Here is a 14,519-nt window from a genome sequence, read left to right as displayed (position 1 = left end):
CCGATTTCTTTCGATACCATAAATCCCAACTCAAAACGCTCGTCGAGACTATATAATTTTCTTTAGACAATTTCACTCCGAGGTATTCCCTGCAGTTGATTCAGTACCTGAAATTGCTATAAAATCCATTTTTCGGTATTCTAAACTTATTAAAATTACATGGCAGCCTTATCTATACATGGGGTATTACATTCTTGGTACGCGTGCTAATCAGTTAGGTCAGCGAGTTGGAGGTGTCGCTGGGAGCTCGCCATTGCCGCAAGCGTTGCTAGAAGCTCACTAAAAGTACTGTTGGGATCTCATTAATTAAAGCCTGCTTGCTCCCGCAATCTGAGATCGGGCTTCAATGATGTGTAAGCTTGCCTCGATGAACTCAGCTTGGGGCCCACTAGGACTTAGGCGATTGGGCTAGTCTACTGGGTCGAGTCCATCCTATAAGAAGTAGTGCGGGAAATACCCATAATAGGTGTATAGTGATAAAATTATGCATATTTGGATCTGTGTTAAACATGATGTGGAAACTATTATTTAACCTTGTGGTGTCATGTGCTTGGAAATTATGTATGTAAATATGTTTTAAGGCCTTGGGTGGAGCTAAGTCTTAAATGGGCCCCAATGACCATGTTGGTCTTGGGTAGAGCTAAATCTTGAATGGGCTTCAAGGACCACGTGGTGAGTATATGAGTACATAGGCCTTGGGTGAAGCTAAATTTGAATGGGCTCCAAGAGCCATGTGAGTATGTGTGTACCTATGTGTGTGATTACATTCTCATATTCCCAATATGCACTACAAGAAATTGGACTTTTAGTGACCACATTTAGTGACGATCAATCAAAAGTGGTCACTAATTGCCACCTTTAGTGAGGGCCGGGCAAAGTTGGTCACAGATGAGGGAGCAATAGTGACAACCACAGTTAGTCGTCACTGAATGTTCACCTTTAGTAACGGCCACCTTCGACCGTCACTAAATGTTCAAGCTTCAGTGAGGGCTAGGCGAAAGTGGTCATTAATTCTAACTTTTAGTGAGGGTTGGGCAAAGTTGGTCATAGATAGGGGAGAAATAGTGACGGCCACATTTGGCCGTCACTGAATGTGTGCTTTTAGTGATGGCCACATCTGGCCGTCACTAAATGTTCGAGCTTTAGTGAGGGCCAGGCAAGGATGAGTCACAGATGGGGCGATCAATAGTGACAGCCACGCGAGGCCGTCACTGAATGTTACCTTTAGTGAGGGTCGGGGAACGTCGGTCATAGATGGGGGAGCAATAGTGACAGCCACATTTGGCCGTCACTGAATGTGTACTTTTAGTGACGGTCACATCGACCGTCACTAAATGTTTGAGCTTCGGTGAGTGCCAGGCAAGGGTGAGTCACAGATGGGGCAATCAATAGTGACAACCACGCGAGGCCATCACAGAATGTCAATTTTAGTGACGGCCACCTCCGATCGTCACTAAATGTTCGAGCTTCAGCGAGGGCCAGGCAAGGTTGGGTCACAAATGGGGCGATCAATAGTAACAACCACGCGAGGCCATCACGGAATGTCAATTTTAGTGACGGCCACCTCCGACCGTCACTAAATGTTCGAGCTTCAGCGAGGGCCAGGCAAGGTTGGGTCACAAATGGGGCGATCAATAGTGACAGCCACGCGAGGCCGTCACTGAATGTCACCTTTAGTGAGGGTCGGGGAACGTCGGTCATAGATGGGGAGAAATAGTGACAGCCAAGGGTGGCCATCACTGAATGTGATGTATAATTTTTAAAATTAAAAAAGAATCATAAAAAAGAGTTACGGATTAAAAATAAAAAAAAATATAAATTTAACATGATTTAGTCTTAATACACTTAATTATGTAATTTTAAACTGATAAAATGAATCCGCTTATTAGATAGATATACAAAAATATATATATATATACTAATGTCATCAAACGAATTAAATTGTAAATTTACATATTTTCTCTAGATAATTGATCACTTTCCATTCAAATAACATGATATTTTAAGTAATTTTATTTATCTAGTCACAACAATTATTGTAATACAAAAAATAATTAATCAAAATTTGTGTTGACTGCAAAAAGTTTGATTTTCTTTACAAAACTATAGAGAAAATACTTATTTTTCACTACATTAAATCATTGCTAATCATATTAATTTTCGTATTAAATTGATTTTCTCTACCAAAATTTTTGTATCACTAAATTCAATTTTGTAGCAGAAAAAATCTTTTTTTGAGAATAATATTTTTTTCTAAACCTTTACCAACCTAATGTAGGGGCACCTACAATCCTCAATTAACACACTCAAACTTGGATTGCAAACACGGAAAAGATCACTAATTCTTATTCCAAAAGCAATCAAAAACCCTACAATAATTGAAAAAATATTTAAATACGATGCTCTCACAGGCTAAAGACTCCAAATAGGCTGGACCTTATAAAACATGCCTAAAACCAAAACAATTAATCTCAAAATTTCTCTTTCTCCTTATATAATAAAGTATTAAATTTGAATGATACCATATGTTTGTTTGATTAATCATAAATATACGAATTAGCTTAATTTCATATGATTGAGGTGATATGAAGTTTAAAAATATAATATAAATTTATTTTTTAAATTCATCACTAATTTTAATTTTTTAATTTTTTGTTTTTATAAATATATTTAAATTATTATAAAAATATTTTAAATTTATTTTAGCAATGAACTTCTTGTCCGTCGCTAATTTGAATTTCTAACTAAATATGAAGAAAATTAATAAATGTGAGAAAATTTTTAAACTAAATGTGATAAAATTACTAAATTGAAATATATATTAAATGTATAATAATTTATTATTGATACTGTACTCATTGTTTTCTTCTATAATAATAATTTACCCTGAGTTAGCACTTAGAATAGAAATATCGATTTTGTAATAACTTGTTGAATTAAGAATAACAATACATCAAAAAAATTAAATGTATAATAAAGCATTAAATTGGTATGGTACTTGTTGCCTTTTCCTTTTGTTGCAATTTTGATTGTTTCAATTGTAATTACAATTCATTTACTAATCTTATGAGTCGATGAAATTGAAAAACTATATGATTCATCATAAAAGAGTATGATAGCTACTCAATTAATGTTTTATTTTTAATCAAGTAAAAACTAAACATGCAAGGCATCTACAGTAATCCCGTTTTTGTCATTTAACTCAATATACTTTGAGTTCTATCATAACTAATTACTTATTTACTTTAAAATCTAAATTATTAGTTTTTTTTTTCCTCCACTATAGTTTAGTAGTACTTTATGTGCACATGTTTTTATTTTTACACATTACATAATTGTGTTTAATAGAAATTGATATTATGACAGTATAAAATAGATACTCTATGAGATTATTAATATTACATATCAATAATTTGATTGTTGAAAAAAAATTAATGACCTTAAATAAGGGAAAAAATCAATATCATCAAAACTTATATCTCATTTATATCATTCTCTTTATATAATAAAGCATTAAATTGTAAGTAAGACTAACGGTCTCGTATTTTTATATTTGTACAATATAATAAAGCATTAAATTTATCTTTCTTTTTAAGTTCTAGACTTATGGTGTAATCAGCTTGTTTAGGATTTGAAAACTAAAATTGATGTTTTTTTTATATATTTTGAATCGAGGTTAAACACATACAAATTATTTTTTATATATTTTATTAAGTATTTTTTGTCCCTAATCTTATTTTTCTTATATTTTTAATTTTTTATGCCTTAAATTCTTTTTGTGACATTTTTATTTAATATTTGTTTAAATACCAAAAAATAAAAAAATGAAAACTTAATTTTATATTTATAATTGTTAGATTTATAATATATCAAACTAATTTATTATAATTATTAGATTTTTAATATAATAATATTTTTAAATAAATATTAATTTGATGTAATAATTTAAATTATTTTATTAACATATTTTAGATTATTATTTTAAATTATTATTTTATTAGTTATCATAATAATAAATTATTTTATTTTTATCAATTAAATAATAAAAAATATTATCTTTCATAAATTATTTAATTTTTATTTAACAAATAAATATTTAAAAAACAAAAAAAAACAAAACAGTGGGCGCCTGGGCGGGAGATGCCCCCGCGCGCCTTTTTCCCCAAAATTCCCAAATGTAAAATCCTACTCTCCCCCCCCCCCCCCCCCCCCTCTCTCTCTCTCTCTCTCTCTCTCTCTCTCTCTATATATATATATATATATCTGTGAACTCACTGCCGCCTTCTCCACCTCCGGCCCTTGTTGCTGCCATTGCCTCCGTTCGTTGCCGCTGCCTCCGCCTCCTTTCATCGCCCCTGCCACAGCCTACGTTCGTCGCTGCTACGTCTGCCCCTGGCTTCGCCGCTGCCACAACCTCCATTCTCTGTCGCCGCTGCCTCTGCCTCCTTTCGTCGCCCCTGCCACCACCTTCGCCCGTCGTAGCTGCCTCCGCCTCCTGTCGTCTTCGCTGCCACTGCCTCCGTTCTCCGTCGCCGCCTCTGCCTCCGGTCGAGACCAATTTCTTCCTAGTTTTGTATGCTAGTTTCTAGCTTTGTATGTTGTTACTCGTTATGTTATTTTATTATTTTTTTGGGGGGGGTCCTTGGACGTGGAGTGGATAAACAGCAAAATCTGATGATTTGTCTTTGCCTGCCACGTCTCTTTGTAAATTGATTCAGGTTTTGTCCCAAGGCAGAGCTGCAGTTAGTTTCTAGCTTTGCTTCCCGGTCTCTAGCCTAACATTTTGTATGTATATGTTCTGATTAGTAACTTAATTAGTATGTCATCATTGGATTCGGCTGAGGTTTACATTTGTTTTCAAGTTTGTTCATTCTAAGAGCTTTTATATGGCTCTAGCACTGAATCCTGATTTTTTTTATATATTGTTTCAGATATGAAGCATGGGTGATTTAGAATTTCTTATCATTGTGCTTGGCTTGGGTGGGTGGCCCAAGACCCATTGTATTAAGTTTAAGCGGGTGGATTCTGAAGCCAAACTGGTGTTTGATGACGTGTTGCTTTCCTCCCATTCCATTGGATGGGTGAGTAATTTCCAAATCAAGTTCCATTTATTTTTTAGCTTATTGTGTCAACCACAAGACTGTGGAGATTTTGGGGTTTACTGAAATTTGGAAATACTGGAATCTATAGTGCAAATTATAAATTACCTGAGTTTAAATAATTTTGATTGCAATCATGAGTTTGTTATTCTTTTTTGAGCCCGACCTTATTTGCACTTATTTCCCACTCCTCAGTGGATTCCTGGTGATATTCTTGAAATATTTGGGATGATTGAAAGCATTGGTATTGGATTTGAGAGACATGAGGATGATTTTCCTCCATTTATTTTAATATGATCCATTATTTGAGTATCTTGTCCCATGCTTTTTATGTGTTATCAATCACTTCTGAAACTGTTATAGCTGTGCAGGCGGTTTATTCAGAGATGCAAGCAAGGATGTTTGCAGTTTGTAATACTCAAGCCCATTTTAGTAGCAGTCACGTTAATACTTTATGCCAAAGGGAAATATCAATGTGGAAATTTCCGTCCAGACCAGTCATATCTTTATCTGACTATCATCTATACCATATCATATTCATTGGCCCTCTATGCACTAGCCTTATTTTATGTAGCTTGCAGAGATTTGCTTCAGCCATTCAATCCAGTTCCAAAGTTCATAATAATCAAGTTCGTTGCTTTCCAGACCTATTGGCAGGTAGGATCTTGTCTCATCTTTTCAATATTTTTGAAATAAATAAGTTTCAGCAATTTATGAATTCAAATTCTGAATGATGTTTTCTTATCTACTAGAGGTGAAAATTGGTGTATGTGAGAATGCTTTGGTGAAGGAGTAATTTTGGTGTCATTTGTTGGAGAGTAATTAGAGCAAATAGGAGTCACAAAAAACATGGGAAGGATTGGGAAGTTAGAAGAATGGGGGAAGTTAAATTTGTCTATTTTCAAATTTAGTGAGTTGGCGCATCATGAGAAGGGGCCTAAAGAGGAGAGTGCATTTATTTTTGTGCCATGAAAAGAAAGAGAGAACTGATGGATATAAATTGTCTCTAGTTTTTTTTTGAAGATTACATTTTATTCTTTTGTTGTCTAAGTGACACTTATTCCTTATTTGGCTGTTGTTATAGCTATCTCATTTTTAATTAACCATTTAGTTTTGTAAGAATATTTTGTTGTTCGAGTTTCTAGCCAATTGAATGGATCTTCTTATCAGTCCAAAGCTCATTTGGATTCTATTAGCAAGGAGGATTTGAAATTTCCCGCATTAATCAATCGAAGTGGGATTCAACAACCAAAAGAAACAGCACCATTACATCATTAGAAATCTATTCTACGAGCCACGTCCATGTTATACTTTTATCCTATTGTTTTTCATGGCTAGAGCCTTTACTTTGTCTGCCATTTACTTCAGTTAGAGTTGGCAATTTTGGACACGACCCGATTATACGACACGATACGACACGGAGTTAAGCGGGTAGGGTTGGGGTTAATCGGGTTCGGGTCATAAACGCGTTGACTCGTTTATGACACGATTATTTTCGTGTCTTAGGCGGGTCAACTCGTCTAACCCATTTAGACACGAAATGATACGTTTAATTAAACGTGTTAATAGGTTGATCCGAACACGTTAACACGATTATATACGAAATGACACGTTTAATTAAAAGGGTTAGTGGGTTGATCTAAACACGTTAATACGATTATACACGAAATAACACGTTTAAAACTAAATAACACGTTTAACAGGTGACACAACATGACTCATTTAAATTAAATAAGTTAAATAGGTTAACAGGTGACACGACATGTTTAGTTAAACGGGTCGTATCATGTTACACGTTTAATAAACGTGTCGTGTTCAGGTTTAAGGAATTTGACACGATTATTAAACGGGTCGTGTTCGGGTTAGCCTGACACATGTTATACGTGTGTCTCGACACGATACGATTACGACCCACCAACACGAATTGTCACCCCTAACTTCAGTGTCAGTCATACACCTTTCACTACCACAAACATTCACCAAGCTTTTGCCAATTACCTGACTGCTAGTTACCACCATTGTGGTAACATCTCCTCTACTTATCAAAGTTATTGAAATGTCATCAATTGCTTTAGGTCATGTTTATAATCGAAAGTTCACGAATTTAAATTGTGAAAATGTTTATAATTTGTTTTTTGTATTTGCAGGTCATTTGGAAGCTATAGGTTATTTTTTTTAAGTTAAGTAGAATTGATTTTTATAATATTCTAATTTTTTATATAATTTAATTAATTTTTAGAAAGTTTAATATTTTTAATAATTTTATATAATTAATTGTTCTTTATTTTGTAGCTCATTAATGGGCCTTTGGGCAATCTCACTCTGAAATTTTAAGGGTCGCTTCTTCATTTTCAGGTTCTAATTTAATTTATTTTTTATTAATATATTTTTTGTTATAATATCAATAAAAATGTCTTTTTTTGTTCGTTGAAATTATATTATAATATTTTTTTTTCTTATAGGTGGTGTAGTCCAGTTAGAGGGGAGACTCTGTCGAATTTTTCCTAGAAATTATATTAAATAAAGAACATAATTAATTAAATAATTTCTAGCAATTAAGTTAGATTTGTTGGAAGTTAGTCTTAGATTCCTGTTCGGTGACTTCCTTGATGGATAACGAGGTCACTGAATTATCCAGTTGGACAGTTCAAAAATTTGATATAGTGTTATGAGCTCGGTGGATACGCATTAACTAGTCATGTATGGTACAAAAATTCGATAGCATCTCATGCTGTTTTTTGATTATATATATGAATATGTTCTAATTCATGTGATTGACTCAAATTGAGTGTAATTCGTATGAATCAGCACATAATTCACAGTTGACTTACTAGCCTAACTCGCTTAATGTTGGTAACGATTATTTTTTGTATCTATTTTTATGTAACAATGATATTTTAAATATTATTAATATTTTGGTTGAATATTAATTTTCAATTTATAAATATAAATTTTATAATTTTTTATATAATTATAGTTTTAAATTATATTAGAATAAAATTATTTTAGATTAATTAGGTTAATTTAATAATTAATCTAAATATATATATTTTTAATTATATATATTTTTTATTTTTTAAATGTTTTAACGGCATAAATTTTTAAAAATTAAAAATATAAATTTTAGTGACGGCCAGTATCATCGTCACTAATGGGTTAACTTTAGTGATGACCAACATCGTGTCACTAACGAATTAACTTTAGTGACGGACAACATGTAGTGACGGCCACGTATGGCGGTCATTAATGGGTTTCCATTAGTAACGGCCAATATTATGATCATTAATTACATTAGTGACAACCATACGTGGCCGTCACTAATGAGCTACCATTAGTGACGGCCACGTATGGCTATTACTAATGGGTTGCCATTAGTGACGGCCAACATTATGGTCACTAATTACATTAGTGACGGTCATATATGGCTGTCACTAATGTAATTAGTGACCATAATATTGGTCGTTACTAATGGAAACCCATTAATGATCGCCATACGTGGTCGTCACTAATTATATTAGTGACGAGGGCATTAGTGATAACTTGTGACGGTTTGTTTGGCTGTCACTAATACTTTTAGTGAGGACTTTTTGGATTTTTAGTGACAACCTTGGCCTTCACTAAAAACCTTATTTCTTGTAGTGATGTTAGTATATGAATATATGCATGTATGTAGGGTCACGCATGAATAGCAGAATGAGTACATGAATTTTATGGTTCTAGGAAGCATGGCATGGATATATGATGTGTCAAGCCATGATGAGGAAATTATGTAATTTTTGCAAGTAGTTATGTTTTACTTCATTCTTATTATTCATGCCTTAATTCATAACGCTCTCATTTTCTTTATATTATACTTGTTGAGCCTTATGGCTCACCCTTGTTTTTGTGTCATTCCAAGTAAGGGAAGGCTGTAGTCAACGGCAAGTCCAATGGAGCTAGAAGCTAGAGACCATGGATAGAATGTGTACAGAGACATCCTAGCTAAAAGATCTTTGGGGAGTTGTTTTGAGGAAATGTGAAAAGAGTTTATTTTGTAGTTAAAATTTCATTGTCCTTTTGTTTTGGGAATTATGGACGATTAAGCCCTAAAGAGATAGTTAAGTGAATGAAAAGAAATGGATGTTCGAATGATGTAATTAATTTTTTTGGCCTTCATCATTTAATATATTAGATGTAGTTGATTTTTATTTAAGGATTTTATTCTGTACTAATTTTGTGGGGATCTCCTCTCAGATTCCTATGCTAGCGGGACTTCCAGGAGTGGGACCTCACACAAACATTTGTTATTGGCTTGAAAAGAATTAGGCATACAATGATTACGTTGGCTTTTTATATCTTAAACAACAGCCATAATTTCTTTTAGTCACGGCCATGGCATCAACCTTAGATTATTCTCTAAGCAACAACTTCATCTTTTGCTACTCTTGGACTTTTATAGAAGCTTGAAGCTTGGAATCTGGCATTGAAATTACTTGCACCCACTCACAACTTCTTTGATTTGAACACTAACAGTCAAATTCGTTAGAAACCATTTGCATATAATCAAGATAAACATTTAGCACACTATGCATAATCAAATTTATCAATCTTATATAAGAGAACAAGATTAGACTTCATTGGATAAAGGAATAAAGCTCTAATTGTCAAATCTGTCATCTTTCTACTTTCTAAGCAACAGCTATAAAATTCAAAATTCGATGCCAGTTACTCGACTAACTCCTAGGGATACTTAACTAATATAGCGCATACTCGATTGGATGATTCAAGTAATCGATTATATAAAAGACTTACTCAAGTAAGATCAAGTCATTACTCGTCTAACTCAAAACCCACAAAGACTTTGCATTAAGCACTCAACTATGAGGCTAAGCCTACTTGACTAACACAAGCATATACTTGAGTACATAAAACTGATACTAGATTAACTTTAACCACGAAGACTTAGCCAAATTTAATCCAACCTTTACTCGACTTAAATAAATAGATACTTGATTAACAAAAATACTTTAGTCGATTGAGAGAGATATACTCAACTAAGGAGATACTTGGAACTTTGATACCAAAAATAATACTCAATTGAAAACAGTCCTTACTTGATTAATTTAAAAAAAAAATAGAGAGTTTAAATAGAATACTCGAGTAGGAAACTTTAATAGTCAATTGAAAAGAGATTTTGCTAAAGTACATAATCGACTAATTTGCAAAGCACACTAAGCATTACTCGACTAAAAATAAGCTCAGGTTTCAATAGCTATAGATATATTCAATTTTTCCCAAAGCTCACTCGTGTATGTTTTTATGATACTCTATTGAAATATATCAATACTCGATTATTATGAAAAAAATAAACTGAGCAATACTCGATTGATTGAAAAAACTATTTTTAGATTGAAAACAAGTTTAGAAGCTTTGAAAGATTATTTGAATACTTTACCTTCAAAAGTTTCAAAAATATATATACTTAGTTGAACAAAAACCTTTTGAACTTAGCCGATTTTCAAAAACATTTTCTTGAGAACTTTTCATTATGCTCGATTAGTAAGAAAGTCATACTTGGTTGTTTTGAAGAATATATATGTATGAAAGCCTAAAATTCTTTAATTTAAGAAAAATATTTTCTTAAACTACAAAACACTTTGATTAATTATCCTCGACCTATACAAAACATATTTTGACTAATTTTGGAAGATATAAATATGTATGAGAATGAAGTTTTTCAATTTAAGGAGATGTATATAAAATGTTTTGGAAATCATCAACAAACCAAATTTATTGAAAATATATTTTTTTAAAATTATTTTCTCCATAAATCAAAATACAAATTTCTCAATAGGATTCAATGGTTGTAGGGTGGAGATTCCTTTGGGCCATAGTCTTGAATCATCCAATTTTTCCTATGAGGTTTTCTATCTTTGCTAGACCTTCTTCCATCCTTGTCATTTTAGCTTCATGATCCTTTTGTTGAGAAGTCAATTGAGTAAGACTTCTTATGATGGATTGTATTGAATAATCTTCTTAATTTGGGTTGGTAGGAGAATATGTTGGCTTGAAGATGTTGGTTGGGTAGAAGGACCACCTTGACTTGTGAGTGGTGGATCACTTTTAGGAGCAAGTTGAGAAGGACTTCATTTTCTACCTTATTCTCTTTAAGAGGCATTTTTTGTACTCCATTTACACATTTGATTTTCATTCTAGTGAGTGTGTGTTTTGAGTAGGTGTCATAGGAAGAATGAGCGATTGATCTTTGAGGTACAAGAGATCCATGGGTTTTGTTTAGGATGATAGTAACAACCATCCCATATGGAACCTTGCCTATGGATCTCAAGATGATTGATTTGTACATTCGGGCAAAAATGAAAGAGGAAAGGTTGAAATGGATGTCATGGATTGCACACGACATGATTACAAGGCTATCACAAGTAATAGAATGAAAAGAGCTACCACCAATATTGATAGAAGTGACAATAAAATAGTGTAGAACTCTATGTTCAAGATTTAGAAATTCATGAGAGCTAGGGTGTTTAGAAGGAGAGTGTTCCTCATATTTTCCAATCAAGAAGTGCCACATTTCATTGTAATTAAAATCTAGTTTATCTAAAAGGGTTTCACATGTGGGCAATTGTAGATCAGCATCACAAAGTTGATCAAAAAGTGTAAAGTAATCCCTACCTTGGTATCTAAATCTAATGTTATCTACACAATAGGATTCTTGTTTATTTTCTATAGGACTCTTTGGAAGACTAGAGTAAAATTTTGCTATAGCCTCAACATAACAAGGAACGTGAAGGTTTGATAGATTGAACTAGTTTATATTTGTTACCCATTCCCTAAGGTTTTTGCCAAAGTGAATAAACTCAAATTCAAACCAGTTTATATTTTGATTGGATAGGAATCCTCTAGAAATAACTTTAGAGTATAGAAATTTGTGTCTATCATTTCTAAGTTTTTCAGGCCTAGGAGGAGGAAGAGGAGGTGAGCATTGGTTTTGTGCTTGTTTGGTCCTAGAGTTAGTTGATTTTGAGGATGAGGACTTCAAAGGAGTGGTCGTGTCCTTTCTTTTTGGAGCCATTTTCGATTTCTTAATGGGAATGTGTAGTGTATCGTGTTAAGATGATTTGTTTGATACTCGAGTAGGGAAGATGAGTGCATGAACAAGATGCAAAATTGAAAAAATGAGATGTGAGGAATACTTGAGATTTTCGAGAATCAAAACCCTAGTTCACATAGAAGAGAATCGTAAAAAGAGATGGAGGGCTTGAGAGTTGAAAATATTTTACTAATATTAACACCGTCAGTTTGGTTTTTTATACTTAAACCCTAATTGATCAATTGAGTTCCCTATTTTTTGCATAATCCTATGGGTTATTTGAGTATTTGATTTGAAGAATAATTGACTATTGTTTTTAATTAATTGAGAATTTTAATTCAAAATTCGTTCCATTTGCATGCAAGAGTCATCAGATCAAATTTAATGAACTATATTTTCCTTAAAAGTTAATTCTTAGTGCATTAAATGTTCTATAATAGTTATATTTTCAAATTTCAGCATATAAATAGTCGAGTATATGGTCAACATTACTCAAGTAATTTTAGTAGATACTCGATTATGCTTGAATGATAGTCGATTAAGCCCATTCATTACTCAACTACAAGATTTTCTTAATCGATTAATATTTCAAATATAATGACCCATTTTTTTTTCCAATAAATCTTATTCAACTAAGTTTATTTGTTACTTGATTATGTAATAGTATTACTCAAGTATAGAATATCTAATAATCAATTAACATTTTGACTTCAAATTAAGCACATTTGTTACTCGATTACACAATTATATTACTCGAGTGTAGAATATATCTTATTCGATTAACATCTAAACTTTTATATTTGATATTCAATTAAACATTATTGATACCTGATTATAATATGTCATTACTCGAGTACAAGATACCTCTTAGTTAATTAATAAAACAGTTATTGAGACTCACTCTTTGTTTATCACATTATACTTGATCAAGACACATATTTACTCAACTAAGGTAAGAGTTACTCAATTAAGCCTAACTCCTTAGTCGATTAATGTTCAAGTATAAAGACTTGATATTTTTCACTTGATTAACTACTCGGGTAAGAAATTTGATTTCTTGACTACAAAGATGGAATATTCAATTACTATTTTCTACTAGTTGATTAACAACACAAGTTTAGAGATTTGTGAATTTAGTCTTAATTCTAACTCGATTATTGAATGTGCTTACTTGACTAATATCACAGTTAGTCGAATATCATTTAAGCCACTCGATTAAAGTTTTTCAGTGCAATACTCGAGTACAACAAGCATATACTATATTTAGCCTTAGAGTATTCAGCTATTACTCAATTACATTGATAAGTTAATGGAGTATAAACTTTGTTACTCAATTAATCATTTCCTTACTCGATTGATCTTAAGCCCATATCTTGTCTTATCGATTAACAGTATTGACAAAAGAGTTTACTCAAGTAATGTGTTACTCTATAAACACAAGGCTTTACTTGATTAACAATATATATATAACATTCTGCATCGAGCGATAGGAAGGACCAGAACAATTTACCCTGATAGGCCTACACGAACTTCTCAGGGGGGTCACCCATCTTTGAATTTCCCTAGGTCAAACACGCTTAACTTTTGAGTTCTTTGCCTGCATTCAGCCTAAAAGGTATCAAGTTAGTGTTGTTTCCTTCCTTACTTATCCTCGATATATACTATTCTCTTCTAGGTTCTCGGGGTATTATATTCTCCCCCCTTGACCACATGACGTCCTCGTCATGCGACCTTACAACCGGTCTCAGATCTCCCCCTTGCATGGCCGATATGAGATTCGCCTAAGGTGCCTACACGCACCCCCCTTAGGGACTCAGCATCCTCGCTGAGGTTTGCCCCACCACCATGCTTAGAGGCTCGGGGGTCGGCTCTGATACCACTTATAACATCCCGCATCAAGCAATAGGAAGGACTGGAATAGTTTATCCTGATGGGCCTACACGAACTTTCCAGGGGGGTCACCCATCCTTGGATTTTCCCAGGTCAAACACACTTAACTCTAGAGTTTTTTGCCTGCATTCAGCCCAAAAGATATCCAACTAGTGTTGTTTCCTTCCTTACTTATCCTCGATATATACTATTCTCCTCTAGACTCTCGAGGTATTACAATATATCATCAAAATTATTAAAATTTTTCTTAAATTTCATCATCAAAACATAACTCAACAAGCTCTTACTAGCAATTGGTCATTATTAGTCATCACAAAGCCTAGCATGGATTGTTCCCTATGTAGGTGGAGTTGAAACCAACTTCAATTTGGAAACTAGAACTTGAAATTGCCTTAAAAGATGTGTTTTAGTAAATATGTCAACGAGTTGATCAACATAACTAA

The 14,519-nt window shown here is 33.2% G+C and overlaps 1 long non-coding RNA gene across 1 annotated transcript; it reads left to right on the top strand.

Annotated features, from left to right (window-relative positions):
- Positions 1–4,243: 4,243 nt before the first annotated feature.
- LOC127792406 (uncharacterized) lies at positions 4,244–9,157 on the top strand. Its single transcript, XR_008021124.1, has 5 exons — positions 4,244–4,547; positions 4,719–4,785; positions 4,932–5,081; positions 5,471–5,756; positions 8,998–9,157. It is a non-coding gene; the product is annotated as an uncharacterized LOC127792406 (long non-coding RNA).
- Positions 9,158–14,519: the final 5,362 nt, after the last annotated feature.

The sequence above is a fragment of the Diospyros lotus genome, chromosome 15, assembly GCF_014633365.1.
Source record: "Diospyros lotus cultivar Yz01 chromosome 15, ASM1463336v1, whole genome shotgun sequence".
In the NCBI taxonomy this organism is placed as follows: domain Eukaryota; kingdom Viridiplantae; phylum Streptophyta; class Magnoliopsida; order Ericales; family Ebenaceae; genus Diospyros; species Diospyros lotus.
This window is presented reverse-complemented; position numbering and strand designations above follow the sequence as displayed.